This window comes from Manacus candei, unplaced genomic scaffold, assembly GCF_025592945.1.
Source record: "Manacus candei isolate 608988 ecotype Guabito, Panama unplaced genomic scaffold, ASM2559294v1 h1tg000018l, whole genome shotgun sequence".
In the NCBI taxonomy this organism is placed as follows: Eukaryota; Metazoa; Chordata; class Aves; order Passeriformes; family Pipridae; genus Manacus; species Manacus candei.
In genome coordinates, this window is record NW_026138066.1 from 22507079 (window position 1) to 22533213 (window position 26135).

A 26135-nucleotide genomic window follows, 5' to 3' on the forward strand; every position below is an offset into this window, starting at 1 on the left:
CAGCCTCTCTAGGAGTAGGATTGAGAAGAGAGCCTTACAAATAAGTTTTTGACCTTAATTATTTTTTTAAATGTATAACACTGTACTGATTTTCCAGTCGTCTATTCTCTTCTCAGGAAAAGAAGGGTATGCAAATTCAAATTGCAATGAAAGAGGCATGCAGAAACAAAACTGAAAGCACCCTTTCTTCTTCCATTTCTCTTTCCTTTTTTTTTTTTTTTCTTTGCTTGTAAAAAGAAACTGAAGATCTGTCTCTGCTTCAGGAGAGACCTCCTTTCAGCGCTGTATCAAAGTACAGGGGCCTGTTAATCACTTATGAGGTTTCAGTTGGAAGAAAAAAATCAGTCCAGTTATTCACTTCTGTGATCAGCCAAGGCCATAACTCTGAGAACTGCCAGGGGCTATTTTGTTTCTGTTTTTATCCAGATCAGGAGGGAGGGAAAAGTATTATAAGTTAGTGACAGTTTCAATGCACAGTTGTGAATACTTTAGTAACCATCATGTCCTGTAAATCCCAGACACCTGTCCAAACATCAAGGTTAGCTTAGAAAAAATATTGTTATTTATTTTGCTACCTGGGTTGTTAATGTCTACTAAAATCTCTGTTTGCAGCTGAGCTTAAATATGTTTTAATTCCGTTTGTACTAACAAATGGTTGAAAAATCCAGAACTACGCACTGCTTATGAATTGGAACACATAGCTTTTTTAACTTTGTAAACAGTAATACAAATGAGAATATTGTTGCAGATCAGTGGATGTTTTAAATGGAGAAACTGCCCATCCAGATCCTAAGCTCATTGAGAATCTGTTTGAAGTGATGTGGGGTGAGGGGGACTGTGTCTATTCAACAAGGATTTCTCCAAACCAGTCGCTTTTGCAAAAGGAATTCAGTTCCAAATCTTTATGCTGAAAAGCTTTCCTGTTTCAAGATTGAAAATTCTATCATGAAAACTTTAAACAACCAAGTGCATGTTTTTTGTTTGGTTGGTTGGTTTGGTTTGGTTGTTTTTTTTTTGTCCAGGGGGACAGCAGAAGCTTTAGCTTTGATGCCCATTAACAGAAGCTCTTGCACAGTTTGCACATGAGCCGTATAGTCTTTATGTGCATCCTCTCCCTGTGCTTCACAGAGGTTCTGTGCCTGCTAGGAAGGAGGCATTGGAGTGACTGCTCCTTGCTGTGGTTCCTAGACAGATGGTGGGTTAGTTGAACTTCAGGAACAAATGTGGTTTTCATCAACTTCTCCCCATCCCCCGTTCTCTAGGAAGGATAGGAAAGTACCCAGATTTTTACTGAATAACTGAGTAGCAAAGGGCAAAGGTTCTGAGGTGTTTTACCAAACACAGAGCCCCATAAAGCTTTGTTCACAGCCATTTCAGAAAGCGAAAATCAACTGAAGGTTGGAAATGTAGGTGACAGAACAACTTTTAAAGTCCAGAAAGGTAGAATTGAAGAGATACTGCATGTGCAACACCTTGCTTCATTGCCTGATTCTCCATGGCAAGTGAGCAGTTAAAGAAGTGGAGGAAAAGGTGATGATAGAGGGAGCTGCTTAGGGGAGTGGTACAGAAGATGTTGGCCAGGAGGTAGAATGGGGTTTGAAAGCAGAAGTGCTGTTGTCCCTAATGTGTTTTAACATGCTGGCTCAGCTGTCTGTGTGCAAGGTTTATGTGGTGATTTGGGTTTCTTAATCTGTGTTTTTTATGTAAGCTCTTCTGTAGAAAATGGTTTGACACAGTGATGCAATTGCACTCTGTTAGGCACCTGTCCAAAAAGAATCCATCTGCTCCTGCAGTGTGTGGTATTTGGTTGCAGAGTTGAAGGCAGGTCCCTTCCAAAGAGGATGCTCTGTTGCATTTACCAAAACAGTGTGTGTAGCAACAGGGTAAGATATCTGGCCAGCACGAGCAGCAATACAGTGATGCCCAGGGATTGCTGCTTTTTTAACTGGACTGAAAAATCTCCATGTGCTGCTGTGTGGACAGACAGGCTCATGTGAAAGATCTTTCATGTAGTTCTTCATTGTACTGTATGCATGTGATCCATGCAAGTGCAAGAGCTACTTGCACTGTAGGTTGGTTCAGCAGGTAAAGAAATGCCAGCACTTAGCAGGTTATGCTCATCAAGCCCAAACAAGGAAACAGCTCATGAATTTGAGGGGAGATCTGCTGATACTTTCTGAAAGTTTTCCTCTGTCTTCCACTTGAGTCAGAGTAACTGGCACAAAAAATTACATCTTGGTGATTCCTGGTAAGACAAGAGATCACCACATGCTACCACTGGGCTGTCCAGGATACCAAAGGACAGCTTCCCAGTACCAGCCTGACACTTGCCTGATGACTGAGAGCATGTACTTCCAAAGTCTTGTATGAGACAAAGTAAAGCATGGAGAGAAATCTCCCACTTGCTGTGGTGAAAGATGCACTACACTCTCTGATTCAGGAGGTGTAAAAGAAGCCAGATGTAAAATGTTTTGGAAAGATAAGATGTGGCAGCCTGGACTGACGGAGCTGCAGTTGGTGTGAGGCTTAAGAGGACCACAGATAATCCCAAAACTGCTTTGGGAGGGATAGATGGAAGTTATTTTCTTGCTCTTTGAAATAATGGAATAATGAAGGATACATTTTACTTTCACAGCAATTTCTCACCAAAATATGCATTTATTTTTAAACCAAATGTCGCCATATGAATATCGTGAAAATAAGTTGCTGTAGCCGTTTCTGGTGTGCAAATTCTTGGAGCGTGTGTATATGTGAGTTCAACAGGTGGTTCTCCTATGTATTGGCAGAGAGGTGTTTAAAACCAGAATTTCTCCTGTACCAAAGTGGTGCATTCCAGGCCTGCGTTTGAATCAAGATGTGTTGCAAGCCTGCAGTTTTACCACCTGCCTTTTAGTGCCTTCCCTGGGATACAGCCTCAGGATGCACATCTTTGAGCAGTTCAAACAGCTGCCTGTGTTATCAGGGTAAAGAAGGACAGTAACAAACAGATGGAGGAAGGTGAAGAGGTGGGAGAAGCCCTCCCTCCTCTCCCCTGAGCTACTTTGGCTTGCAGGTGAGCACTGGCAGGATTAGGTCCTGGCCCAGAGACAGATTTTATGAGCCTCAGGGTGCAATGGCTGTGGAGCTCCTGAACTGACAGCTGTGCTGATGTTCACCTGATAGGGACCCAGCCTTTTCTGCCAGGTTAACTTGAACAGTATTTAATTCTTGCAGAAGCTTGGCATAACTAAAAGGCCTGGTAGCTTGAGTCATAAAAAGCCAGGAATTTGGCAGAAGTTGATTTAGTTTATTTTATTGTGTGCCAAAAACTCTATTTAAAGTGTCTGACCTAAAGATGCAACGAAAAAAGGGAACAAGCTCCCTTGATCTTGTTTGGCAGCATTTTCAGACTCTTTGAATGTAAGAAAAATATTTTCTTGGTGTCAACCACCCTCTTAAATCTGGAAAGCTCTGACTTATCAGTAACAACATGAAACTTTTAGTGGATTTGTTTCAGTTCTCTGCCCCAAGTTTTTGTCTTGTTCTTTTGTGTCATGAAATGAAATGTCTCTGACATCACACCAGCACATACATAGTTACTGGCACAAATGGAGTGGTTTTAGTAATGCTTTTTTAGAAGTGATATTGCCTACTAATTTGGTCTCTGTGTCTGTTCATTAAGATAAACAGTTTATTGGAGTCTTAACTACTTCATTGAGGCTTATCTTTTAAGTAAAACAATATGGAAACAAGAAAATCAATATGGCAGAACTTCTTAGCTAAAAGTGGAAAATACTACTTGGCTTCTTTATAAGAAATTTCAGGCTTGATATAATAACTTTTGTGGGGACTTTCTGAAAAAAAAAAAAAAGTGGCACTGTGACAAACAATAGCACCTTATATCATGCTTACTGAGATGCTGAGAAATATCAAGCACTTCCAGATGGAAATACGATGTATGCTGTATTTGATTTAAGAGAAATAGTTAACTTTCAGGAGCTTCAAGTCAGATAATGGTAAGAAAATAATGGTGATGTGTTTTGTCTGTGAGTCCTGGGAGGCTCTGGAAGCAGGTCTTCTTGTTTTCCTATCTGTTCCTTCTTTCAGAAGTTTCCTTATCTCTCTGACTTTGAGGCTCCAAAGAGCAGACATTGTTACTGTTTATTTATTCTAAGTATTGCCAAAATGTGCTCCAAGGTATTTTAAACCCTCACTTTCAAGGATGTGTTTCCTAATAGTTTCTAAAATGCGGTAGTTTGCCAATTTGAATGCTGAGAACTTGCATTATCTACTTCTTTTCTGTTACTTACCCACCAGTTCTATAAAACAAAATGTACTTATATTCTGATAGTATCGTAAAATAGTGTTTTTCTAGCCTATATACTTCCTCGAAATGATGAGCTGGTATTTATCCATATCTGTAGATTGTATTTAATTTTATACCTGCAGCCTACACACATGACATTGAACTTAGGCTGTGAAAACTCTTTGTTAAATCTTTTACATCAGTGCGCTTACTTACTGATTTTTTGATCTCATTTCCCCCCCCCCACCCCCTTCAGCATTGCTTGGATCTGTAGCATTCTATAGAGAAATGCAGCTCTTGAACCTGGCAAATGCTTCTTTAAAAGTAGCTTTATGAGGCTGGAATTTCTGTTTGGCTCTGGGTTGAGCATTTCCCAGATCTCCCTTCCTGAGCAGTTTTGCATCATAAAGTTTGTGCAGAGTGAAGTGGGCTCTGATATTGTCTCTGTATCCCATTGCCTCTTATTGAGTGGTGAGGCAGGAACTGTCCAGATATGTAATTGAAAATTAATGAAGAACTTGGCTTTAGATAGAAGACGATAGTATTCACTTTGCTGCACAACAGTAGCAATGATATCCTGTTTCAAACAAGCATGAAAGTAGTAGAACCTTATTTATCTCCCTAGTCAGCAGCAATCACTCCTGACTGCACACCAGAAGCAGTTCTGCTGAGTGCAAAGATGCCATTTTTATATTGCTGTTTATCAGACCAGAACTACTACCTTTCGAAGCATTTATTTTATTTGTTTTGGAGACTGCTACTCTTACAGCAGAAAAAAAATAAACCTATTTGAGCAGAATCAGCATTCAGGAAAAGTGCTTCAAGCCTCCTTTTAGAAGTTACTTCCTTTATTTTCTCCATTATTTCAGTATTTATCAAGTAGGTTTAAAGAAACTTTCTGTTTAAGTCACCTTTGTGTGACTCTAGAGCTGTTGATGAATTACTTGTGGTAAAATACCCATCAGCCTGCATGGAAGTGAAGGAGTGTAGCACTAGACTAGCACTGGGTTTTCAGGTACCTCATTTATTCCTTGCTTTACTGTTTCTTGTACATGCAAATTTTCTTGGCTTTATCATTTAGCCAGTGGGCAGAGGTACAAGAATGCTGTTATGGTAGAGTTTGCAAGCACATGAGAAGATGCAACTGAGGTGTAAACCAGCAATGGGTTATGATAGAAAGAGGAAATAGAGGGAATTAATTATATTAATGTTTTATCTGGATGCTGCAAGAGGTTTTGGGATTTGAGGTTAATTGTTGAAAAGAAAAATTGTTTCCAGTTCTAAATATATCATGTTTTAAGAGATAGCTGTGGAGGCAGAGAGAGGGTGAAATAGGTTCAAGAGTAATAAGGTGAGCAAAGGTGGGCATAGGTTGATGCAGAGGTTCCTGGGAGGCAGCTGCAGCCATGCTGAGACTGGACCTGAAGTCCCTGGGGCAACTATTCCTTTATGCTATTTAATGTATACTCTCTGTCTCCTGGACCAGCTGCTTATCTTGACTTAGAGACATACCCTGAGTCCAGGGGGCATGTGTGGCATACAGTAAACTTCTGTTTAAAACTGAGATTATTTCTTTTAACGATAAAGCAGTCAATGTAAAGGTAAAGATGTTTGTTTGTCTGTAGAAACAAAATAAAAATGCTGAGACCTGACAAAAGTTTGTAAGTCACGACTCCAGGGTATGGGGAAGCCCTCTGAACTGACTTCCATGCTATTGACAGTTTTTGCTTATTCGTGGAGAACAGGAGACCAAAAGAGTCTGTGAAAGAGCAAAAATACAAATAAACCAAATCGTAAAGGTGACCTGCAAAAGTGTGAAGTTGTTTATGTCAGTTGGCAACACACAGGGCAAAGTGAGTCGTATGTGAAGTTAAAGGCAAGCCCCCCTGCCACCCCTTCCTCCATTCCTTTTCTTTTGTGAGTTGGTTGGTTGGTTTGGTTGGTTGGTTTTGGTTTTGGTAGTTTGATGTTTTTGAGATTGTTCATTCTGTAGCTTCCTTGGCTTGCAAGAAGGGATTGTTGGGGTGACTGGGTGGGCTCAAATAGTTGTTCTTGAAACTCCTGCATCTTCTTTTAAGTTCCAAGACTTAAATGTTTTTAATGAAATTGGCTTTGTCTCCAAAACGTGAATTCAGTACTTAAAATCAAATAGTTAATCAGTGTTTTTCAAGACTCTTTTCTCATCTACTTTGACCTTCTCCCACCACCAAGGTCATTCAGCTGTACTACAGAGAGGAAGTGTGGAAGGAAAAATGTTTTCAGTTTGCCAGGAATGGCTACAACCACAAGGGATTTTGAGCAGTGGGTCATGCTAAGCACTGTGATTTGTTAACGTACCTGGAATCTGTTCAGAATGTTCTTGTTGCTGCCGTTGCTGGTGGAGATGCAGTTATTCAATTTTCCAGTATGGTCAAAGTGTGAACTGCAAAATTTGTTCCTCTCTTTTGGGCATACCTTCTGATGTGGACTGCTTTCAACACTGTCCAGGGTGACCATTTTCAAGCTTGTTAACTTAAGAGGGTTTGTTTCTGTATGTGGGAACCATGACAAACCATAGTGTAGAATGGTCAAACTGTTAAATAATGTACAGCCTGTTGCACTTGGCATAGCTCCTTGTCGTAGCCTCAATGTCCAAGGAGACAAAGCCAAACTTATTGGGGCATACTGGGGTGCTACAGTTCTTATTTAAATATGTGTATCTGTGTGTATGCATATATGAATTATGCTGATCCCAAGCAGCTATATTAATTTACAGTTTGACAGATTGTCTGTGTTAGACAGTAGATGTTCATTCTCTGCTCTGTGCTCGAGGACGGAGCTCGTTGTAACTCAATCGCTTTTCTCCCCGCGGCCCCGCGGTGAGGCCTCGGCTAAGGGGGTGCACAAACAGCTGCAGCAGGGCTGTCGTGAGTACGGATGTGTCCTCATGCAGTGAGATCTCTGGGTCACCAGGTGTCCGGGTTTCAGCTGGGATAGAGCTCATTTTCCTCCTAGGAGCCGTGTTTTGGATTTAGGTGGAGAATGATGTTGATAACACGCTGGTGTTTGGGCTGTTGCTAAGTAGCGCTCACCCCGACTCAAGGACTTTTCAGTGTCTCGTGCTCTGCCAGTGAGGAGAGGCACAAGAAGCCTCTCCTTCTTGTGACCAGGACAGCTGACCCAAGCTGGCCAAAGGGATATTCCACACAATAGAATGTCATGCCCGGGATATAAACTGGGGGGAGTTGGCTGGGAGGTGCCAATGGCTGCGCCAGGACGGGCTGAGCATCTGTCAGCAGTTGGTGAGCAATTGCATTGTGCATCACTTGTCTTCCTTGAGTTTCATTTCTCTGTCTCTCTCCTTTTCATCACAATATTTATTTTTCTTATTGTTGTTATTAGTAGCAGTAGTACGATATTGTACTTTGTTTTGATTATTAAACTGTTCTTATCTCAATCCATGAGTCTTACTTTTTTTTTTTCTGATTGTTCTCCCCATCCCACCAGGGGCAGGGAGGACGGGAGGGAGCAGTTCTGTGGTACTTAGTTGCTGGCTGGAGTTAAACCATGACACCAGGGACCATGGAAGCTGCACTAAATGGGTTTTAAGGAACCGTGTGTTAAGCTGTGCTTCCTTCCTCCAGAGAAATGCTCTGTTGACTTTCACCCACAGTGCTCCCCTCACCATGCTATCCACCTTCCTCCTGTGGGTTCTGGCAGCTGTCTATCCTTGATATGCTGCCTCCTCCTTTCCCTGGTTGTCTCAACACCAGGTTTCTTAAAATGCTGCTGAACTGAGTCACAGGTTGGCAGCTGTGCTCTTGCAAAGACCTTTACTTCTGTTCTTGATGCTATTCAGAGGTAACAGGACATAAGCAGGGGGCCAGAATGGGAGAGTTTATTTCACTTGTGGTCGGGAGCAGCTTATCGATCACTTGATGAATTTCTGGTGGCTGGAGGAGTCACTGTGGTTATTGTACATGATTCATAGATCATATCTCTGTCTAACTTACAAGTTAGTCTTATTTTCATCAGGAAGTTGGCACTAGATGACCTCCAGAGATCTCTCCCAACCTAAATTACTCTGCAATTTATACAGTGATTTAAACATAGTACAGATAAGGAGCAGACACTGCAGTAAAAGAAGGGTTGAGCATAGCTCACAATTTGGAAACAATAGGTGATTCATAGGCTAAAAGATAGAGGAGAGTTAAGCATGTATCTCTCCTTTACATCTCAATATATTTGCATAGGCTGGTATTCAAAGGGTCTTGATAAACCACTATTTAGTTGATAGGTCATAGAAATAAAGGTCTGGTGTATACTTATTATGAATGTTGTTTAAAATCCTTATCCTTAACTCTCCTTAAAAGTATCCACTAGGGCTACACAAGTAGTATGTGTGTGGCAGGGGAATCAGCTTATAAAAGGAGTAACTTTTAGCTTTTTTCACCTTTGATAGGTCATAAGCACACTTTTATTCATTTATGCCCATTTAAAAATAACTCAGTAACAACAGGGTGTTGTCCACCAGCCAAACTTTGTCCACCAGAATAAAACTTTCTACAATAATAGATTGTATTAGTGATATACTTGTGTATATTCATTTTGCAGCTGACTTGTTATGTTACTGAATCTCTGAACCTCCATTCCTCCTATAACTAAGCATTTGTTTTGCTACTGCTGATGTTCACAAAATATAAACACCAGTGCTTGGCTATAATGGTATGTGCCCTCCTAATATGTTTATGCTACAAATGGTGATTTGTGCTCCAATGTACATTGACTACTAGTGCATAATGGGGCATTTTTTTCCTTGAAGTAGAAGAATCATCATATGCTTTTGGAACTTGAACAATAAATACCAGTCTTAAATAGTGCCAATACCTTCTTGGGATTCTGATCAACACAGTGTGTGTTTTATACCTTGTGATATTCAATCTTAGTTCCCTGAAGTTACCTTTATTTTCAAGAGGCAGGTAGTGAAAATTGTGTAGGTACCTCGAATGTCATCTAGTCCAAGCCATAGACTATAACCACCAGTTTTGGATTCCCTTGTCACAGGGAATTGTGGCATATAGGTCCTTCTGCACTACAGGGTGCACCCTTCAGCTGTGGCCAAGCCAAATCGTGTCAATTCTGCTTTTTTTGGAACCTATCCCCACTTTTTAAACAGATATATGTACCCTCTGTCATTTTTACACTCATGAAGTCTGTCCCATGGTGTTATTTAAGGGTGGGTATCTCTGCTTACTCACCTTATAGCTCTTCCTGAGTGCTGGTGGTTGCACTATAAAAATAGAAACCAGTGATTTATGTTCATTCTTGGTAATAAATGACCTTGGGACCTAGTCTGTTAAGACTTAAGCTGTAAATAATTAAGCTTTACCTCTGCAGAACCCTCAACCCAGACTGTTTCTAACTGTAATTTTATAACAGTTAACTTCTAACTCCTTTCCTGGAGACTGTGGTCATGTAAAGTGATAAAAAAAAATTAAAAGCCATGCACACTTTTTTAATGTACATGATGCAGTAAGTGCTGTGCACAGTCAAAACCCCAAAAGCTGATATAACTGCAGAACAGCCATGTGTTAGTTCCACCAATTCCAGACAGGTGCAGGCTCTCAAGCTCATTGGTTCTCTATTTATTTTGAAAGTCTGTCAAAACTATAAGTTTTGTGCTTGACTAGTCTGATATGTTTTTACTTCGTATCCAGAGAAAAGGGGGTGCCAGGGAAACATGGAAGGATGCAATATTCCAGTATTAGATGATGAAGTAGAAGATTGTAAATTTCTGAAAAGATTAAATATCCTTTTTTATTTATTTTTTTATTTATTTATTAAGTTTGGACAGTGCCAATCATCTCTCATGGTCTAGGTTTTTCTAGTGCTAATTAATATTTTGGGCATTCTGGGTAGACTGATCTGTGAACAGCAATGCTCAAATTACACTGTGAGATTTAATCCTGTGAGCATATTGTGGTGAAATAAATTACTGACCAAGGCATTTGGAAGCAAGTGTTAAAGATGACAAAAGTGTCCAGCTGAATGCACTACTGCACACACAAGTATTATGTCACATTTTTCTTCTGAGAACTGTCTAGATGCATGTGATGGCCTTGATTTTCAGGAAATAGGAATATTTTTCAAAATCAGTATTTAAAAGAGACTAATGGAAGCTGGGCAGTTGACTGCTCTGTGGTGCCTTCAACCCCTTCCCCTAGAACTCCTCCCTGAAACAGAGGAAAAAAAAAAAGGAAAACTGTAGCTTTCATTTGGAGGGAGGATAGTTTGCATCTAATGATGCTCTTTTCTCTTATCTGTTACTCTTGCAAATCCTCTGGACTTCTTTTTCTGCTTTTGTAATTTGATTTTAAGTATTGACCTGTTGATCCAAGTGTTTCTTCTATTAGCAATCACTTTTCAATGTCTGTTTTCTGTGTGCAACAAGATGGGGATTAAAATTTAACAGGGATTGAAAAAAAAAAAGGAAATGCAAACTAAAATGGAAGAAAGGTTTTCTTCTTAGACTTATTTATATGTTTGGGAGAGAACACCACAGCTGACTCGACCTCTGTGGGATGTGGACAGTATGCAAAAATATATTATATTGTAGAGATAGAGTTAGTTCTCTCTAGATAATTCAAAAATACACAAAAAAAATCATTACGCTGCTTACAATTTCCGTTGTTACTCTTGCGGCTTGAAATGCATCCCAGATTCCTCAAGGGTTGTGCAGCCTTTTTTTCTTCCATAAATCTGGAGCTGTGGATGTTTCCTCCCCGCTCTGCTGCACTTTACTCTTGGGGAAGGGGGCCGGGGGAGTCCAAAAGCCATTTCTGAGTAATGAACCATCTCATGTTCAGGCCAACAATGTGAGTCAGAAGTGAGAGATACCTTCCGTTCCTTGCCTCCACTTGGACAGGTTTGGAAGTCTCTGGGAAAGCATTTGTGGTCAGTCTGGTGTTAGTTTTTATACCGCCTACGGTTAGTTTTCTTCATCATGTGTATTATCCTCTTGGATAATATCCCCTTGGAGTACACTAAAAATACGAGCAAGAGAGGAACATTAGATAAGAACAGCCTAATATTAGGGAAGTGCAAATTACATGACATCACAGTTCACATATTTCCATTTCAGGAGCAATCCAAAAGAGGATCATCTCCTCCATCATCAGAGCTGCCTTACTAGTTTATGTACTTAAGGACAACTTACAGGGATTAAACACTTGTTTGTTTAACATTCAAAGCAAGTGTCATCTGCTGTGGCTCTTTGTGTTGGATGTCATTACTGGAAATGAGGATGCTGCGCAATGTATGCCCGAAATTTTGGAGGAGAGCCATTGCTGCCACCGGTTTTGTGTGACCAGAGTACTTTGATCACTTTGAACACTTGCCAGAGCATCTGATCACGTGTGTTAGGGCTGCAGTGCCACTTCTGCTCGTGATTAAAAGGAAAGTGGATGTTTAGCATCTCTTGAGCTTCTGGATTGCACCAAGCCTGAGCAGGAGAGGGAAGTCACACTGTTGCTGGTGCAGGTGTGAAGGGAGGTGGTTGTAGAATCTGGCAAAGTGGTGCCTGAGCTTCTGGCTGATGTGAAGCTGTTCAGTGCCAGGGAGGGGAAACCCCTGAGCACAATGAGAAGTAGCCATCTGCTAAGCAATGCTAGAACTTGGCAGGAGTGAACTGCACAGGAGCCCCTCGTGCTCGCCAATCGATTGGGCAGCAGGGAAAGATGTTAGGACATCTGTTGGGATTTCCCTGTTTGTAGGATGTTGGATCCTCTCCCTTACAAAAATCTATGATTTCCTAATAAATTCCTTGCAGAAGCATGCAAATATTCTGGGAACTTTTAGAAAAAGAGCTATACCTGCCTTCACTAGAGAAAGAGGCAGTGAGGGAGACAGGGGCAACCTTGCAGAAACAATAAGGGGTTTTGAAACTACTGGTCACAAGTGCCCTTTTTTGAATCTAAAACTATGTGGGCTTTTCCCCCATCCCTAGATAATAAGCTGTCAGTATTTTCTCTGAATCAGAGTACATTTTGTCAAGTCTCAAGGTCTTTCCTTTAGCCAGGTGTGAGAATCCAAGCCGAGGGCCCCTCCTAAAGTACAAGATGAACTCTTGGGTGACAGGGTTGCTGTGCAAGCGTGGCAGGAGGGGAAGGGCAACGCAGTTTACTCTCAGCACCATGTTTCTGCTGAAGAAATCTCGTGTCTCATCTGCATTTTTTTTTCTTTTGGGTGTAAGATTTTCAAGAGGTGCTGCTCCAGCAGTGAAACCGGAAAGCTTGCGACTAGGGGGATGGTCCTGTAGCTAGAAAAGGGCTGAATCCAGTGGCCTTCTCCCTTTCTAATTTCTGTAATCCTTAACCTCCCCAATCTGATTAGAGCTGTGATCTTATTCCATATTTCTAACTTTGTTTGGAGGAAATGGATGCGCATATCTCCCGTTAACATCACCTGAGAGCCTGGCACTGGCTGAGGTGTACATATGCCTGGAAGAACTGAGTCACAAAGCTGAATAATGGCAAAGGAAGCAAGCTTTTTGGATACAGAGTTTACCTAAATGTCACCTTCAGTGCTCTGGACTGCAGCTGTGCTGTTTTCCCTTCAACAAACAGCACAAAGGTAGTGAGCTTGGCCAGCCTGACTAGCTATTAATTGTGCTGACACCTTTGGCAAGGAGTACTGACCTTACTGTGCATGAGCAGCAAAGGATTTGGTGACCTCTGTGTTCCCACCAGGCAATACAACATCCCAATTAATGGCTTTGCTCCCACCAACCTTCCTCTGTGCCTGATGAGGGAAACAGCCACGGCATCCCCAGAGTGGGTGACGTGGTTTGCCCACAGGGTCACTCCTGGAGGAGGTGGCTCAGTGCAATCCAGAGCCAGGCCCACACACAGGAGGTGAAGGATAAAGAACCTCTCTGCCTTGGAAGAGGTTTTTACAAACCATCACCAGCTGTCACTTGGGTATTTACCAAAACAGCTGTGTAGGGCTAAACGGTGATCTGAGCATGATACAGGGCAGTTTGCTGCTGAAATACCAGCTTGAGCTGTGACTGAAGGTCTGTCCTCACCCATGTCCTCACTGAGAGTGGACAGCTGAAGCCCTGGGACCATTTTGCTGTAGGGTGGGCAATGGGTATGTGGACTGGGGAGGCTCGTCTCACTCAAGGACTTGGCTGCATCTCTCCACTTGCTTTTGAAAACAGGACAAAATGGGGTGTTTGAGACCAGGCCAGAGGCAGTTAGGTGACATCAGACAGGTGCTGCTGTTGCACTGCCATCTGACAGACAGCATCCATCTGCAGACTGCAGCAGCAGTAGATGTGGTTCCTCTGATGCAAAATCCATGCTGGCCCGTGATGCCAACTGCAGTCTGTGGAGGTTTCCCATTGTATAGTGACCTCTTTTTGCAATAAAACTGGGTTAACACATTGGTGAAGTGGCATATGGATAGCTGGTGATGGGTAAAGGCAAGCTGGGAGAGAACAGAAGGTTTTAAAAGCTGTTTAGAACCTAAGAAAGTGGCTGAGGACCTTGAGGCCTCTGCTCAGCAGGGGTTTTGCTAACTACCAGTTTGGTTGTAGGCAGTCTCAAAAGGGCTACGTCCTTAGTTTGTAGTGAAAATTTTTAGACTGTGACTCAAGTGTGGGTAGTCTGGGAGCTATCTAAGTTGTTTGTTGATGGACAAGGGTGAGGCATCTGGCAGCCTTCCTACTGTCCTAGTAAAACACCTTATCCCTGTGCTAAATTTTACTTGGGCCATAAACTCAATCCCTGCAAGGTGCAACTTGCTCTTTTACCCTGGATTTCAGACTGACACCTACAAAGAAGTTGAGATTTTTGTCACCTTTTTGCATTCTTGTAAAGGCAGAAAGAGGGCATAGCCAATTAGAGCAGTAATTGCCATTTCCCTTAAACCTATCTGTGAATGAGCTTTCAGAAAGCTTAATGCAACAGACAGGCAACATAAATTACCATATCCATTCACAAAAAAAAATATAAAATCCTACCTCTAATTATTTTGGTCTCTCTGTTGGGAAAGGCAGTATTTACAATTGTCATTGTTAATTTTCTCAGTTGTCATCCAACTCAATCAGACAGGAGATGAAGGACAGTCACATCCTCAGTGTGGATGGCAAGCTCAGTCCCCATCTTAAAGACTTTGGACAATGTCAGGAACTATTTTTGAGTCTACAGCTGAATTATTTCTCCTCTAATAACTTTCTTTTTTCCCCCAGAAAGTCTGCTGTAGGTGTGCATGAAAAAAAGGAAAAGGAGGAGAAAAACATAAGGCTGAATTAAACAATATGAGGAAAGAGAAGAGGTTATACAAAGTTCAAGAAGCAAAGGGGATATGGTTTAGAAAAACACTGAGATAATGAAAGATAATATATAGATGAAGTAACTGTAATATTGTTCCCCCTGAAACTTGCCTTGTGGGCTCCTGTGGGAAAATAGAAGTTGACGTGTGCTTACTTTGGATTGCCTGTCTGGAAAAACACATGAGATGATACAACATCCTTGTAGGCCTGTTGATGTGAGTGATAAGTTATAAAAGAGAGAGGAGGGAGCAGTAAGCCAACTATTCTTGATCAGACAAGTCTGAGGAATAGGATATTTTTACAAGCCCAGTTTAACACTGGTTTGACGCGTGTTGCTGTTACCTTTTCCTTTTTTTTGACTTTTTCTGAAATTAAGAACCTAACGTGTTTTTTGGGTATGCCGTGGATAGAAGCAGTATTATAGGAGTTTAAATTGAACAAGGGTTTAAATTATTTGTCGAGAAAAACTTTTTCAGAGTAAGGCTAATGAGACCCTGGATTTCCCCAGGTTTTTAACCTCTCTCACCAAAGGCCCAAGGAAGAGGTTAGAAAGTACTGCTTTTTGGGAAATACCTTGTCACAGTTGCTGCTGCCTTAAGGATGTGAGATGACTTCTTTCCTTTTCAGCCCCATTTCTGTGATTGTTTGGGAAACTTTTCTAGAAAGTTGCCATTGAGTTTTGGGGAAGCACATACGCACAGATAATTGATATGATCTGAATAACTTCACAATAATTTTGTCCAGGGTCTTTTTTACTCTGGGTCTGCCACAGACCTGCCTAGGTCAGGCAGGAAGCATATTGCTTAGAGTCCTGCATGAAAGCACAGGTATCTAAATATTTGTGTCAGTATGTTTCTTATTTCTTTGTATGTCTAAAACATGAATATACTTTAACCTCTTTTATAATTTTTAAATAGAGTTGAGTTCAAAACTATACGTGCTTAACACTTGAAACATTGTATGAAAATATCTGAAAGCTCTTTTTCATAAAACGTCTTCTTTAAAAGCTTTGGTTTTATTCTTTAGTCTAATTTTTCTCTTCTACTTGCTTCTCACAGTAACATAAAGGCAGATGAAATGGAAACAAGTAGTAAGTACTGGGAATGGCAAATAGAAAAAGGATAAGCAGAGAAAAAAATTCTGCTTTTCATGGGATTTTAGAAGTCTGGGTGCTTGCTAGAAGTGCTGGCTCTAATCCAATGTGCTTTTATTGGCATATATGAACAAATTATCCAGGGCACAGCTATTTTTCTTACTGTAGTAAAAACAGGGAAGCTGAATAGAGGCTTTGTGTAGGACAAATATTTTTCCTTTGAAACAGAGTACGAGTTTAAAGTTTATCTAGTGTGCCTTCTGGAAAAGGGAAAAATACACTTCTCAATCTCAGCAAATAGAGCTGAACTCTATAAACAGAATTTAATCACTGGTGCAGTTTTATAACATTTCTTAGTTGCCTAACAATATGGGAGAAAGCTCTGTTTATACAGGCCTTTGTCCCTCAAAAATTTTCTGTGGATGCCCCTTCTGTAGCATCTTTTGCAGGGCTCTAATATTTTCTAGCCATATGGGTGTAACCAGGAGAATAAGGCCATTGTGAAAGATAGTTTTTAAGGCAACATTCTTCAAGGGCTGTCTCCATGGGTAATCCTTCTTATTCCAATTGAAGCAGCTCACTTCATTGCAGTATCATTGCTGTTCAAAGTTGAGCAGCCCTTGAAGTCTGACAGTTCTGTTCAGCATCATGTATTAGAAGTATCTCCAGTATCATTTGTGCAAGATCCCCATGAAGTAGTGACTCAACTTGAAAGATAAAGCCCTCATTATTTATTCTTAGGTCAGTAGGAGGGTGACCATATCTTTGAAAAAAAAAGATTTTAGGTGAGTATTTCTTAAGTAATGTTAAGATCACTAGAATCACCTCTAGAATAATTCTTGAAGGGCTTGGAATTGAATGGTGCAGTCAGATTTCCCCAGCCTCATCTGTCACTCCTCCAACCAGGAAAAGATCAAAAAGCATCACCTCATATGGCCTCTTAGCTCCTTCCCTTTCTCCTTTTCACCTTCCCACCCACACTTATTTCACACACACTTATTTCTGGGAGAAGAACCAGTTGAAGAACAGTGAATCCATGTTCTGAAAGATTTGGGAAAGTTATCTGCCTTCAAAACCTGTTGGAGCTTTACAAAAAAAGAGCTCCTCTGAGGTTTCCTGAGAGCAGGGTAGTATCTTGGGCTCCTGACCCAAACTGAGGTTTCCATTGGGAAACTATCTGACACCAGTATAAAGAAAATTTTACATTGAAAATGCCTCAGCAAGTATTTTCAGTTGAATGAATGAGTAAATTGCAATAAAGTACCTGGTTTTAGCATTTCAGAATCCCTTTCTAGTGATAGTTTGTTAAATTTGTCTTGGTAACCAGCAATGACAAATTCCTGGGCAAAGTTTTTTTGTGATATGTGAAAATTCAAACTCCATGATTAGAGGAAATCGGAGCCAAAACCATTTTGCACTGCTTACAATTTATCTTTTATAAAAGTTTCTAATTTTGTCATCTTTAATCACTGGATGTTTGCTGGAAACCTAGTATGTGATTATAAAGACCTTAAATTTTAAAAAAGTATAAATGCTTCTGAAAGTCAGGCCTGTAAACTTGCCAAGCCTGGGCATTCACATCAGAGACTGCTTTTGGAAATGTGAATTTGTTAATGGATTTCGGGGGGGGAAATCACATTTGTGCATTTGATCAGGTAATTTAAAAGAAAACATCAAAAATTTGACATTAGCTAAATATATGATTTCATCATGGTAATGCATGTAGAGGAAGGGCTTGGCCCAGATTAGTGGATGAGAAGATTGTGTCCATACAGAGAAACATAAATAATTGAAACTACAAAATCAGAGACATGAAATGCCAAAAGCTTAAATCTATTTTCTTCCCACAGATCGTGGAATCTGTTATTTTTTCAGTCTATTTTCTTCCACGAAACAATTGTTGAGTTACCTAAGTGCACTGTAAATACTGCAGCAGGGTGTGACTTCAGTCAGCTGTGACCTCAGTTCAGTAAGTTCTTTTACATTTGACTCACTTTGTGCTGAATAATTGTAGCCTCAATGTGGAATAATCAGTTATGCTTAGATGTTTAAGATAGTGCCTTTTGTTTAGTCGCTGGATTGCCATATATTCTTTTTGGGTTATGGGCTCGTTAATGCAAACGAAAATTGATGCCCAAGATTTTTTTCATGGTGCAGACAAGCATCTCCAGCTGATGCTTGGATGCAGGTGAGTTATTGTGTGTCTCAAAGTGCTGAGAACTGCGTAGACTCTGCTCAAGGTCACGCATCCCACTGCAGTCATGTGCCTGTTTTTAACCTCAGGTGGGGGGAAGTTGTCCTTGAAGTTTATTGCTTCAAATTCATGGTTCAGAAGGAAGAATCATCAGGGAAATTCTGTTTGATATTAGAGTAACTGGCTATTTGACTTCACACTACTGTAGAAGCAAACGTGTCACACAGGTCTTCTCATATCTCTACGTTACTCCACTCTGCTGTGGAGCAGGAAATGATTTTGGATTACTTGATTGGTGTCAAGGAGGTATTTCAAGAAGAAGGGAGAAAAAGAAATGTTCCCTTGAAGAACATTTTTTTCCAGTGCATATTTTTTTATGACAATGAAATAATGGTATTTTTTCGACAATATTAAATTGAGCATCTTGGTTCACTTGGCAGCACTGAGTGAGTTCTGGGTTCTTTCTTTGTAAAAGAGTTTGTAGAAGTCTGCTGGTGCTAGATCTTAAAATAGCTTATAGTGCAACTTATTCTCCAATTTTATTTAAAGTATAATTTGTTTTCTTCTGTCTTTTCTCTCTTCTGCCTTATTTTCAGAGTCTCTGTGGTAATTAATTAAGAGGCAACTTAGATACCAACTTTCAGGAGCAGCATTTTCCCCCATAGATTAAACGCAAACTATTTTTTGTAGGTCTCAGAGTTTGAAAGAAATAAGATCCCTGTAGCACAGGGTAAATTTTGAACAAAACATACAGTTTTCTGTTGCATATATCTATGAACCAGCTTCAGAGTCAAACCTCTGTGCTGAATTAGGGCATGGTTTGACTCACAGGTATTGGCATTGTTGCTGCTATTCACTACAGCTTCGTAACTACATGGCTTTGAGGACAAATTCTACTTCTTATGTGTTTTATGTGTGTATGACAAGTGAAAACTTGGTCCCTTTTAGGAAACACGCTGGCTAGATTTGGAATTAATTCAAATACTCTCCAGGAATCATGTATTAATGTAATACTTTCATATATATATGATGTTGCAATTACATTGAAAATATTAGGGCAATGTTTTAAATTACTTCTGAAAATATAAACACTTTACCGACTTTTTGTGCATTAAAAACTTGTCTAATCGCCAAAACTTGTGATGGTGGTGTTTGTTTTAAATCATGTTACCTAAAGCCTTGAGCTTTTGTATATCAGCCTTGTGAAGCCTTGTTTGCACATTATTTGATTTAGTCCTTCCCTAGGGAAGTTTGAAGAGTTAGTTAGCATTACTAGAGTATGTGCTCGTTTGGTAAGTTTTAAAAGTTTTAGGTTTTCTATTGAGATCTACTGTGAGCTTATCTTTCAGCTCAACATTGCTAATTTGCTGTGGCCTGATCAATAAGATTTCAGTCTTAAGTATTTGTTCACCTTCATTTTTTGTTTTCACTGAACTGCATGGAAACTACCTTGTTAATGGTTTTTTGTTTTTGGTTTTGGTTTTGTTTTTTTTTTTTTTGCACCATATAGAAAATTTGAATCTTGCAGTAAGATAAAGAGCAGGAACCCTTCCCACAGTATATTTTGAGGCCTTTCAGATATATCTGAATTTGCATTCAGAGCACTTCATTGGTGAAAGATGAAGGTTAAATTAACAATGCTGTGTCATCAAAGAATGCCATCAATGGGTGGCCCACAGTGGTGTGAAGCTTGGCTGTTTAAGGTGATTGGGAAGCCAGAGGATGTTGCTTCTACTTAACTTTTTTTGTGTTGTTTAATTTGAGATTGTAACCTATTACTGACATAGAAATTTGTTCTTCTTTGGAACTAGTTGATGGACTTTAATAGAAATGTACCTTTGTTCTGATTTATTCTTTGTGCTGCCACATTAAGAATTCGGTGTCAGCTGTGTGAGGCATTTGTGTATGGCTCTTTTTTTTTTTTTTTAATGGGGTAGACTTGAAGTTTGAGTAGGGAATAAGAAAGTCTTGCAATGGGAGTCGTCTCTTGCCATGTCTGAGCCCACAGTAACTGCAGAGTGTGTGTGTGTCTGGCTACAAGGTCTGCAAAACCAAAACTGAGGAAAGCAAATTTGTGAAATCAAGAATTAAATCTTGCCACAATTCTATCAAACTAAATTAGAGAGGCAATTTGAGCATCTTGTCCTTTTTTTTCTACTCCTCCTCCATGTTGATTTTAATGGTATGGTTAGAGTATGTCATTATATAGTTTCAGTTCAGCTTTTGTTATGAACTCTACTATGCCAATTTTTAAGTGTCACTGTGTCATGACACAGATATTAACTTGCAAATAAATGTGGATAGGTGATTAATAAGCATGTTTCATTTTGTCAGCTTGCAGCAGTAAGCAGTATTTCAACTATGTTGGAAGTTCTTTCATTTTTTGGCCAGAATGAGAGGAAGACTTTACCTCAACCTAAAGACATTGTCTTGTTCATTTTTATATACTTACAGTTCCTCCACAGTAAGTCTTATCATTTATTGAAATTTTTGCAAGTGATTCAGTGCAAGAAATTGTTGAGAAGTATTTCAGCAGCTACACTCATAGCCTGTTTTCAATGTGAAGGGAAAATTATAGCCAAATTTTGTTACCTTTTTGACATGTGTTATCTTCAGGAAAGCATGATCATATGCCATCTTGGTGGAAGCACCCTTTTCACACTGTTTCTTGCTGAATTTTCTGCTGTCTCCTTTAAACATGCACAGTAGTATTATAATATTTTTTCTAAATTTGCATTTCTAAAGTAGAGTTGATGTCTTGTTGGTTGTACACTGCAAACTGACTTTCAAATTGGTGTCTGGGGTGCCCCCTTTTGAAATCTAACTATCTTCTCTGAAGTATGAGGTAACAAAATATAAAAGGAAGTAATGAAAAAGATGTGAAGAAGGGAAATACAACTGTGGTTTCTGTCCTATGTGAGCAGAATTCACCAGTGAGTGGTTCCAAGGCAGTTTGGGTTTGTTTGGTTTTGGTTTTATTAAAAAAAAAAAAAAAAAAAGGAAAGCAAAGTTTTGATACATCTCTTTTCAGGTGGAGATATTGAGTGTGTTGTAGTCATGTTGGAGTTCGGATTTCTGAGTAAAAATAGTATCCTTTGCTAGCTCGTATTGTACTTGAGGTAGACTTATCAAAGATACTAATTTTGATGGTACATTATAATCCCTTTTTTCTACTTCCCTCTACAAATTCCTTCATATGCCATAGACACCTTCCTCTTTTGACTGTTCTGTATGGATGGAGGTTGTTTGGAGTTTGGGCTTGTTCTTTTTTTTCTTTTCTTAGTGGTTTTTTTTCTTTTCTCCTTTCATTTTTTCTTTTAAACAAGAGACTGGTCTTCCAGCTCTGGTGGTACATTCTGCAAGGTCTGCATAATGATCCTTATCTTGGTAATTAATACTCATGTTGCTTTGGATGAGGTATTTAATTCTCTAATTAAAAATAGCAGTGAGTGGTGGCTTCAGTGCTTGGCATATTTATTAAAGTTCCTTTGTTGCAATAGGGATTTTAAGTCTTTGAAGCTTTTGTATATGTAAAGCTGTTTTGTTTTCTTTCTATACAGTTAATTATAAATCATGGCCCAGACCTGAGTTAAATGAATGGAAATAGGTTGCTATGCCACAATAAGAACCTGTTTTCAAGCAGGGTCTTTATTAGTGTGTCAATAATAAGAGTTAACTCTATGAACATGATCTATCTGAAGTTTATTAATTCAGTTCTTCCTGTTGGTCTTCATATTTCTCTCCTTTCTTAAAATAAAAGATAGCTATCTTAGTTGTATTGTTAGAATATTTCCTTAAGAGTGAATCACTGGAAGATATCATAGTAGGAAAAAGAAGACCTAAAGGACATTTTTTATCTTCTTTGTTTTTCTAATAGCAAGCTTTGCTTTTAGCTAACAATTATTGCTCTGAAGACAGTTCTTGCATTAACATATTAAGTCTTCTACTTTGATTGATAATTATGACACCAAATTTTCTTAATAAATAGGAATATTGCTAATGAATTTAACATAGGACGAAGTCTTAACAAAGGACTGAGGAAAAAATGCTAAATTTCAGAAAGTGTCAATAAAAATCAAACTGCTTTTTGAAACTGGACAAAACAGCATTGATCAACCTGATCTGCTGCACTGCACCATGGAGGTGGAAGTGAAAACACTTACAAATCCCTCCTCCTGGGCAATGCTGATTGCCTTGTCCTGTGGTGGTGTCCCCTGCCTGCCCAGAGTTGTATTCATTTGTCTGTCACCGTCTTTAGTTGCTTTAAATGCTCCTACACCTCTGACCCCTTACACAAACAGGTAAATAATAGTCAGGGTTTAAGTTCAGCTTTCTGTAAGGAGTGAAATTCGGGGAGGAGATGGGGTCACATCCAGTCTTTTCCTCCCCAGTCCCAGGTTTCTTTGGCAGGAACCCCAGTTAGCTGACACTGCATCCACCACAAGGGTTCTTTGGGGGTGCACTAAAATCTAAATGTAGGATTTAACTTAGTGCAGGTTTGTATAAGCTAAAACACAGTGTAATTGGTGCTCGTGGCCATGCTGGACAACTACTCTGAACCCAGAGAAGACCTCAAAGTTAACAGCATTTTCAAAATTATGTTACTGTGGCTATTTTATTGGCATGTTTGCTTGAAGTCCTGACACAGGATTGTATACTTGAGTATATATATTCCTTTCTCAGAAGTCTTCAGCCATCAGTCTTCATAAACAAAGAGTGGCTTGAGAGGGGCAAAGGTGACAACAGGTGGTGAATCAAGTCCAAATGTTTGTGTTGAAACTGCACCACTGGTAGGGCCTGGCTTTCAATTTTCTGTGTGATTTTTGTTGTCATTTTTTTGACCAGCCTTTGGATGCTCCAATCCACTTAATGGAAAACCAAAAACACTGCAATGCAAAGCTGCTGCCAGTTCAACCGTCTCTGAGAAATTCTGATTTCAGTGTGCTGAGGGTGTAAAACCTCCAGGGATCATTTCTGAAGTATTACTTAGTTATACATGCGTGTGCATCTCGGTGTTTATCTCAAGGCAAGGTGTTGAACAGCCAGCAGAACTCGTGTGTTTGCTCTTGGTTGTGCTCTGAAGCAAGTCCCGAAGCAGAGGGCACCAGTGACATTCTATGTGGCTCTTCAGGACGTATTTCTGCCAGGAATTTCCAATTTGTAAAATTTGTGGCTGGAGCAAAAATACAAACAGGAGAGTGATGGGTCGGAACAACAAGGCAGACACAAGGAGATGATATTTAAACACTTAACATGAGTAGGGAAAGTGTGTGTGGGTGAACAGGTTGCTGTTTGAGAAGAAATAGATGAAAAACAGCAAGTCATGCAGCAAGTTAAGTGGGTTTTGTACATTCTGTAGAACAGCAGTGCTCAGTGCTGGGGGATAGCAATAAGGAGCATTTTAATTGATGCACAGTGAGGTTACAGTGTAGCATGGGCATATCGAACTTTTTTGTTGTTTTTGTTCTTCCGTAATATTTTTAAAAGGGAAAGGGTGGAGAGAGAGTGTCCTCATCTGACATTGCTACACTGTCACATCCACTTCAGAAAAGTGTTACCTTGTGGTAGTTCACTGGTGTTTGTTTAGGCTGGAGCTGCACCCTGTGCCTGCAGCTCTGGCTGGGGAAGAATTCTTTGGGGGTGTTGGGAGCACAATGGCATAACAATGGCTTTTTGCTAACAATGCTTTCTTAATTGGTAAATAATTATCATTCCAGCTGTTGGCTTTCCTTTTCCTTCCCCTACATCCTTCGTTCTTTAACCTTTCCTCCTCCATAACTTCTAAAATACCCAGGTCATTATATGGTTTCTCTTTTTGTTTCCATATGATGTTGTCATCTGCCACTGGGTGGGACTGATGGCTTCAGGATGAGCAGAAAAGAGCACCAGTCTCTGGAATATCTAATTTTCTTAAATGAAATATCTGTACCTTTCTAGAAAAGGTGTGTGTGTGGTGGGGGGAGTTAAATAAATTGAGGGGGTTTGTTACTGTCAAACTCCTGGGAAATTAAATGGCACGACATGTGAGTTGTTGATGTGTCAGCCTTTTGCACGTGGATTGAGTTGCTTTTATCAGGTGCCACACTACAAGGTGAGGAAGACAAAGAGTATTTTTGCATTTGGACATTTTTTTAAGGATGAATATTTATGACCTGTATAATCATGTTGTACACCGGTGTGGTTCTCCCCACGCTTGGGATTAGATGATCTGCAGACTGCTAAAGAATCAAAGCACATCTGTCTCAGAAATGGTTTATCTGTTATAAAGGCTGGACCTTTGTCATTTGCATACCTGCTGACTATCAGTATACTGATATATTCAGAAATAAAGCCAATGGCAGCAGTGGAGTGGATTTATTTTTGTTCAGTCTCTAATCCTGCCAGAAGATAATTTAGTGTTCATTTGTGTTTAGAAATTTCATATTTATAACCATTTTCTTACTGGCTTTAATAACATAATATTTTAATATATTTAGAGATAAACACCTTAATATATGTCTTGTTATGCATTATTATTTTATCTGTTTTCTTATCATTCTTTTCTTCTTGAATTCTTACTTAGTTTTCCCGGTTTTAAATAATTCTCTTTCCGAGTAGGCTTGATTTTTTTGCAGGATCCTGAGACATGACCATTTTTGGCCTTATTCACAAGTAAACTGTTGATACTTCAGGCCTGCTTAAAGAGGGATTGTACAGTTAATTGTGAAGGATGTTTATTTTAAAGGCTAGGACACCAGAGTATGCTGCTGTGAACTGCTGGGTTGAGGTGAAAGGGAAGATTAAAGAGGAAGCAGAGTTTATTAATAGAGGCCTAGATGACAATGGCTTTGCAGTGTGCAGGAGTTCACTTTTGCTACAGGACTGACTGGTTAAAAGAGATGAAAGAGCATTTGAGATGAGAAATACAGCAGAGAAAGTCATACAAGTCAATAATAAACAAAGCACTGCACATTCTGTTACCCTTTTGTGGTTTTTCCCTTTTCTCCCTTAATCATGCCCTTAATTAAAAAAAAAAAATAAAGAGTTTTCCTAAAATGTATTTTTCTGAAATATTTAGGTTGAATGAAATTGGCTTATAATTTTAGGGGACTATGAGTAGCTTTCTGATGCTGTTATAAATATATAGACTAATTATAAATAATTATGGTAAAGGGTTTGTATTCACATTCAAGAGCTTTCTTGAACAAAGTGACAGAAGCATTGCACAGCCTCTTGAAATTGTCATGTCAGGGTAGTTGTCTTGGCAGTTCAAAAGCATTGGAAAATTGCATGAGGGGCAGGAAATACTGTTGGCTTTGCTCGACTTTCAGATAGCAAGTCGTGTTTTGTTTGCACATCAGCTAAAAGTGACTAAAGCTTTTGTGCTTACTTGGCAGAACAAGCTGCTTGCTTTTTTTCTTTTTTTCAGGAGTAAAAATTTCTGAATTCTGCTTTTCAGTATCGTTTCATTCAAAATACAACTTTGAAGCTGTTTATATTTACTTTTAGTGGTGTTATGTGTTATAGTGGGCAAGTATTTAGTCATCAGATATGTTTTCTTTCCCCGGTGTGGAAATCTGCTCAGCTTCTTTGCTGCTTTAAAACTCAGTGTGTCATTTGGACTTCAAAGGCTCAAGCTTGAAATTCTAATATATTACATTCCTTCTACTTAAAATTTCTGTTTCACCACTTTCATAAAATCAAATGGAATACAAATACAAACCAAGTATTTGTCAGATTAAGATGTCAGAGGAGAGGAATTATTCTGAGTTTTAAACCAAGTTGTTTTTTTTTTTTCCCAGATCTCACTTTAAAGCAGATAGTTGCAGAATTTGTTATAAATGGGGCTATGAAAAAGATTACAAATGATAGATTATGCCAAACAGAATTATTAAATAAGTGTTATCTTAAACAATGTATGCATGGAAAGTAGAGGATATTGGGGATACCGACAAGCAACGGAGATAATTTGTGTAAATGTTTTGGATCTGGTCACTCTTAGGAAGCTAATCCCAGGGTAAACTGTTAAGCAGGGCAGCAAATTGGGCAATGGTTGCAGATTATAAGAATTAATAGCAGATAGGAAGTGTTGAAGAGCTTAATTGGCAGCCTGAGCTGGAGAAGAGCACTGGGAGTAGCCTTGGTCCATGGAGTCACTGAAACAGAACAGGGAGTGCACAGTGACCTGGCAAATTCTGCTGAGAAAATGAATAGTTGTATCCTTTCAAGTCATGGGACAATTTCAGGATGCTTCCCAAAGGTTATAATC

The 26135-nt window shown here is 39.5% G+C and overlaps 1 protein-coding gene across 8 annotated transcripts in view; it reads left to right on the forward strand.

Annotated features, from left to right (window-relative positions):
• The window catches only part of EPS8 (epidermal growth factor receptor pathway substrate 8), a 143081-nt gene that overhangs the window by 58570 nt on the left and 58376 nt on the right, over nt 1-26135 (forward strand). The window contains exon 3 of one of the 8 annotated variants that reach the window (XM_051784439.1): nt 17544-17662. The exons of 6 other annotated variants lie outside the window; for them this stretch is intronic. The gene's annotated coding sequence lies outside the window, so the exon portion shown is untranslated. Of the gene's footprint in view, nt 1-7212; nt 7567-17543; nt 17663-26135 lie in introns of those variants that run through there. One more of the 8 variants, XM_051784440.1, reaches the window with a different exon arrangement.